A 7,049-nucleotide genomic window follows, 5' to 3' on the forward strand; every position below is an offset into this window, starting at 1 on the left:
AACATGGACCCAACAGTTCTGGGCCAAACCCGTCCGACCACCACCACAGCTGACGCACCTCCAGCATCAACACCTTGAGGCCAGAGCGCCCTTCACTGTCTGACCTCCAGATGGAGCCACCACAGGGAGCCCAGGTGAGAGGAGGGAAATTAAAAACCTCCCCCAAGGGACAGGAGTGGGGGGGGGTGAGATCTTACATGGAGTGACATCATCTGCGAGGAGGAGGAGGAGGAGGAGGAGGAGGGGGCGGGGTCAACCACAGGAAGGACAAACTGATAGAAACAACCAGCATGTGTGTGTGTGTGTGTGTGTGTGTGTGTGTGTGTGTGTGTGTGTGTGTGAGGGTTTGCACGGCCAGGCGTGAAAATGGCGCTGCTGTTGGAAAGAGTGTGAATAATACATGATGGCGTGATAGAGTGAGAGAAGAAAGAAAGCATATTTGTGGGAAGTGTGTGTGTGTGTGTGTGTGTGTGTGTGCTTCCTGATTGGCTCCACCAGCTTCTCTGTGATTGGATCGTAGTCAGACCACATGACACCACCTGAGACGCAGGTGTGTGGAGGAGAACTGAGACAGCTGGAGGTGACGGAGCAGGACGAGTGAAGAAGAAGAAGGACGATGAAGGAGGAAGGAAGGAAGGAAGGAAGGACGGAAGGAAGGAAGGAAGGAAGGAAGGAAGGAAGGAAGGAGAGATAGAAGGGAGGAGGAGGAAGATGAAGCCTCTCCCACCAGAGAGGCTGAGCAACACCTCCAACATTCCACATGGTTCTCTCCTGAGCAGCGCCCCCTGCAGGCCGAACCTTCTAGTCTCATCAACCCCCCCCCCCAGAGGGCGGAGCCTCATGGTCAGGTGACCCAGGCGGCGGCGGCAGGTTTGTGTTCTCACCTGGGAGCGTCGAAGCTGTCGTAGGATCCCACCGTGTAGTGACGGAAGAGACGCTTGGCCCGCTCACCACGGCTCTCTGCCACACACACACACACACACACACACACACACACACACACACACACACACACACACACACACACACAGAGTCAGCAGACAGCAACTGGACCAGGAAGTTATTTTAATATTTAAGAATTATAATATAAAGTTTCGGCAGACCGGATTATAAAGCTTTAACGGGCCGCATTTGGCCCCTGGGCCATAGTTTGCCCAAGCCTGAACCAGCCTGAGTTTGTTGTGATACTGTGTGTGTGTGTGTGTGTGTGTGAGAGACCTGATCGGTTGTCTTGGCTCCGCAGCATCACTTCCTCCACGCAGTCGGAGGGGAACCAGCCAGTGCGACCCCTGACCGTCCCCTCCCAGTAGCCGCCCTCGCCCACGCTCAGCACTGCAGGGGGGTCAGGGGTCAGGGGTCAAGGTCAGGGAGGCGGGGCAGAAAACAGCAGGTGCGCCATGTCAGGATAACAGCCACACACACACACACGCACACACACACACGCAGGTGGGAACGCAGCTGGGTTGCCGACACTGACCTTTGACCCTGTCCCCCTTGCTGAAGCTGATCTCTCTCTCCCCCTGGGCCGAGTGCGAGCGAGTGGCCACAAACACTCGTCCCGGCACGGCGCTGTAGAGCCGCCGCCGCTGGCCCGCCGTCTGGCCCGCCGCGCTGGCCGGCGCCGCCCTGGTGGACGGTGGAGGAGCGCGGTATCATCCACTTTATCATTATAATGATCACCGACTGATGTTTCCCCATGCACGGCTTGCTCAGCAGCGCCCCCTGGGCTCCTGGCTCACCCCTGCCTGCGACTCTGCCGGCTGCGCTCCTCCTTGTCTCCGATCCTCCCCCGGGACGGCGAGCGAGTGCGGGCCCCCCGGGACTGCTGGAGCTGCGCAGGGTCCCCGTGTGCTTGTAGCCCTGAGGGGAGGAGGAGGAGAGTCAGCAGGTTAAACCACCTCGCGGCCATCTACTGCCACCTAGTGGCCGCCGGCGTCCCAAACCGTACAAATAAATACTTTTGGACCATGGGGGGGGGGGTCAAAGGTCAAATCCTGCCCCGCTACCCTCCTCGGTGACCCACCTGGACGGAGACAATGTTGGTCCCGGGGGCGTTGGGCACGGCCATCCAGTCGGGCAGGTTCATGCTGCTGTCGCTGTTGGCCCGCAGGAAGGGTGGGGCTGCGGCAGCGCCAGCGTGCGGGAGCTCTCCCGCCTCTGGGGGGCGTACTTGGGAGACTCCACAAATGGGACTGGGACAGGAGGAAGCAGGAGGAGGTCAGGAGGCAGGGCGGCGCTCTTATTCTGAAGGACGGCTGGTGGGAGGGGGGGGGGGGCTACTCACCCACGTCGGTGTCCCGGTGGTTCTTGATGATTTCTCCCAGTTCAAAGTGTCCCGACATGACGGCCACCTGACCAATCACACGCCACTTTAGTCACGGCACAAACACACTGAAGATAAAGACCAGCGTCGTCTTTATACTCAAACAAAGCAGTTGTTTCACCCCTCTCTCTCTCTCTCTCTCTCTCTCTCTCTCTCCCCCTCTCTCTCCCCCTCTCTCTCCCCCCTCTCCCTCTCTCTCTCTCTTCCTCTCTCTCTCTGTCTCTCTCTCTCTCTGTCTGTGTGTCTCTCTCTCTCTCTTCCTCTCTCTCTCTCTCTGTCTGTCTCTCTCTCTCCCCCTCTCCCTCCTCTCCCTCTCTCTCTCTCTCTGCCTGTGTCTCTCTCTCCCCCTCTCTCTCCCCCTCTCCCTCTCTCTCTCTCTCTGTCTGTGTCTCTCTCTCCCCCTCTCTCTCCCCCCTCTCCCTCTCTCTCTCTTCCTCTGTCTCTCCCCCCTCTCCCTCTCTCTCTCTCTCTGTCTGTGTCTCTCTCTCCCCCTCTCTCTCCCTCCTCTCTCTCTCTTCCTCTGTCTCTCCCTCCTCTCCCTCTCTGTCTGTCTCTCTCTCTCCCTCCTCTCCCTCTCTCTCTCTCTGTCTGTGTCTCTCTCTCCCCTCTCTCTCCCTCCTCTCCCTCTCTCTCTCTCTCTGTCTGTCTCTCTCTCCCCCTCTCTCTCCCTCCTCTCCCTCTCTCTCTGTCTGTGTCTCTCTCTCTCCCTCTCCCTCTCTCTCTCTCTCTCTTGTTTTCTACAGGTTCTCTTGGAATTGTGATGGCACTCTGCTTCAGTGTTTTCATGTTGTTTCCTGTTGACCTTTTGACCCCTCGACTTGTTTCTGAACTGCTGCAGGTCACATGACCGCTCAGCTGACGGTTACCTGGAAAGGTGTCTGTCCGCTGTTGTTCTTGGTGTCCTTCCTCGCTCCCCTGTAGAGCAGAATCCGAGCACAGCTTTCCTGCAGCCAAACACACACAGTGTGCGCGTTACACTGTGTTACTGTCAAATGTAACAAACGTGTGTGTGTGTGTGTGTGTGTGTGTGTGTGTGTGTGTGTGTGTGTGTGTGTGCACCTTGTTGTATAGAGCACAGATGTGTAAGGCAGTGTTTCCAGACGCGTTCTGAGATGACGAGTCGGCCCCGTAGAAGAGCAGATGCTCCAGATGCTGTGAGTTCCCGTTCTGACAGGCCTGAGAGGCCCAGAACCAACGAAGAAGAAAGAGGAAGAAGAAAGAAGGAGGGCAAAAACAAAAGAAGAAACAAGAGGAAAGCCCATTAAACTAACACACAGAGCAAAAAGGTTTTACTGTCCAAAACTAAAACAAATATATGTAGACATACATATAAAAATGCATATACATATATATGTATATATATGTATAATATATACATATATATACATATATATGTATATATATGTATATATATGTATAATATATACATATATATACATATATACATATATATATATATATATATATATGAATATATATGTATACATATATATATATATATATATATATATACATATATATGTATATATATGTGTATATATATACATGTGTGTATATACATACACACACACATATATATAAATATATGTACACACACACACACACACGTACAGTATATATATATATATGTATATATATATATATATATATACATATATATATATATATATATATATGTGTACACACATATATACATATATATATATATATATATATATCTACATCCATATGTATTTATGTATACATATATATATGTGTGTGTAAATATATATATATATATATATATATATGTATATATATATATATATATATATATATATATATATATATATATATATATATATATGTATATATATATATACACACATACATACACACATACATATCGCATGTTACACACTTAAACTTGAACCCAGCATGACACTGAGATGGAGCAGGATGGGAGCCCCCTGGTGGGCAGGAGGACTGAGGATTGTGCGATACCTTGAGATACGTGCGAGTCCTGAGTCCACCGGTGTTGGATGGGTGGGATGGGGGGATTGGAGGAGGTGGAGGAGTGACAGGGATGAGTTTGGACTGGAACACAGAGACACTGAACACATGACGGACGTGGAGCAGCAGATGACGAGCTTGCCGCCTGCAGCAGCAGCAGCAGCAGCAGCAGCAGCAGCAGGTGTACCTGGTGCGTCTCGTCCCAGCCGTTCTCGTCCCTGATGCCCAGCTTGGCGTGGTGGTAGAGCAGCGTCTCGCAGCACGACGTCTCCCCTCCGGTCAGCACAGTGTGGTAGAGCGGTGTCAGCCCCCGCCGGTCCTTGTAGTCCGGGGACGCTCCCAGAGAGAGCAGCGTCTGCACAGTGAGCACGTTAGCTTAGCTTAGCTTAGTTCAGCACGACCCGTTAGCCCCAGTGAAATCAGGGAGTGGTGAGTCATTTTTAAGTGTAAATAAGGCGCAGTGATTCTCAGACAATATATTTGTGGGCTGCTGATTGGTCGAAATATGATCAATGTGATCAGTGGTGTGGTGCAGTTGAAGTGAGTGAGTGAGTGGCTGTGTCTCAATCCAGGGTCTGCATCCTTGGAAGGAAGCGTCCTCCGTCTGAAGGAAGCGTCCTCCCAAGGACCCGGCCCAGAAGGACCGACCCAAACTCCGCCTCCCCGGTAACCACACGGGACGGTCCGGCCTTCACCGCCGTTCCCTCCTGCTGGCCAACCCCGGAAGTGAGGTTTTCATAGCATCAAGCTAACCATTGGTTCGCCAATGTGAAATTTCAATACTTCAATTTATATGTGGTGTCTTTGCCAGTAGATGGCGCTAATTTCAGCTGACTTCCCAGGATGCTTTGCAGCAGCACGCAAAGCATCCTGGGATACAGAAGGAGGTGAAGGCTAGTTAGCGGTGTAGCCTTGGTGCTAACAGTAGGACGCATTTGGAGCCTCCTTCTGACTATTGGGAATTGGGAGGAGTCTTCACACAGTGCTATGACACAACTGGCCTTCAAATGCAGCCTTGGAAGGATGCAGAGCCTGGACTGAGACACAGCCACTGAGTAAGTGACTGACTGACTGACTGACTGACTGACTGACTGACTGACTGACTCAGTGAGTGGGCGTGGCTACCAGCAGGGCGGTGTGGCGGTGTCCCCGGACGGCCTTGTGCACCGCCGTCAGTCCGTCTTTGGCTCTGAAGTCGATGTGGGCGCCGCCCTCCACCAGCACCCGGATGGCCTCGCCGCCGGCCGGCTCACACTGCACCGCCAGCGACAGCGGCGTCTCTGCAGGACGCAGCATCGGGTTTTCAAGGAGGTCCCAGAATACAAATAACACAAGAATATACATAACAAACGCACACAAAGCACACTGCTCTGCAACTCCCACTGGGCGCTGGGAGGGAACAGCAGGGGGCGCCCTTTTCTCTCCCCGAGCTCAAAACGGACAAATGAACCACCACGAAAAAAAAAGAATTCTCCTTCCGCCGCCGAAGCTCCGCCCAGAAAGCCAAGACCTCATTTTAAGACGTGGTATTGCGAGGTGTCATTTGTGATGTCACAAAGGGCTCATTTCCCCATTTCTGGGGAGTTCACTGACGGGTGAAAGCAACAAGTGATTTCTTGTTTTCTTGTATCTAATGAAAGAAACAGTATTGCTTTGCAGGCCGAATCTAATTACACTGCTGGCCAAATTTGGCCCACGGCCAGAGTTTGACACCGATGGTTTCCGTTCCAAAAAATGAAAAACAAAATGAAAACACAGTGAGTCGGAGAGGAGAGCGAGGGAGGGGGAACAAAAAGAGGAAGGAAGGAACAACAGAGGTGGGAAAGAGATGAAACGCGAGCGGCCAGTTGCTCTCTGCTGCCCTCTGGGTGGCGCTGGGCTGAAGTGCGGCTGGCACCTCGCCTTGACAGGCGGCATGTTGTGTTTTCGACACTTTTGGTGCCGAGGTGCGACTGCGGTGACACACAGCGACGCTCTCCAACTGCAAATGAGCCGCCAGACCCCCCCACACACACACACACATGCGCATGCTAGCTGCTCCTCACCTCCCGTGTCGGCATCCTGGAAGTTTGGGTCGAGGCCTTTGTCCATGAACTTGACCATCTTGTCCACGGCGCTGGTCTGGATGTAGTCCATGAACTTCTTGAGGCTGGCCTGCAGGTCAGGGAGGAAGGAGGTGAGGTGAGGCCCCGCCAAAGGAGGAAGAAGGAAATGGAGAAGAAGAAGAAGGAGAAGAAGAAGATGAAGACAAAGAAGGAGAAGAAGGAGAAGAAGAAGATGAAGACAAAGAAGGAGAAGAAGGAGAAGAAGGAGAAGAAGAAGGAGAAGGAGAAGAAGGAGATGATGATGATTGAGTCACTTCTTTATTGACGTTGAGAAGAAGGAGAAGAAGGAGCAGCAGTGGTGGTGGAGGTGGTGGCAGGTGGTGGTGGGTGGTAGCAGGTGGTGGGTGGTGGGTGGTGCAGGTGGTGGTGGTGGGCGGTACCTTGGTGTGCAGCTTGGCCAGCTGCTTCTCGTCCAGGTTGGTCTGCTTGTAGACCCTGGTCTTGTAGCGGAACTGAAAAAAGAGGGTGGCGCGGTGAGGCGACGGAGCAGCAGGCGGTGCGGCCGTGTCAGGGTGGGCGGAGCCATCACCTCCAGATAGGGCACGCCCTTCTCGAAGGACTGCGGGTACTCGCGCAGCGGGCGCTCCTCCTCCAGGAACTTGGCGTCGTTGCCGTCGGTGGCCGGCTGG

General features: G+C 52.9%; 1 pseudogene; it reads right to left on the reverse strand.

Moving 5' to 3' along the window:
* LOC142882598 (SH3 and multiple ankyrin repeat domains protein 1-like) overlaps positions 1-7,045 on the reverse strand; it is a 24,896-nt pseudogene extending 17,851 nt beyond the window's left edge.
* Between the last annotated feature and the right edge of the window lie 4 nt (positions 7,046-7,049).

Source organism: Nelusetta ayraudi, unplaced genomic scaffold (assembly GCF_046127955.1).
Source record: "Nelusetta ayraudi isolate G7.1 ecotype Tasmania unplaced genomic scaffold, CSIRO-AGI_Nayr_v1 ptg000350l, whole genome shotgun sequence".
NCBI classification, from domain to species: domain Eukaryota; kingdom Metazoa; phylum Chordata; class Actinopteri; order Tetraodontiformes; family Monacanthidae; genus Nelusetta; species Nelusetta ayraudi.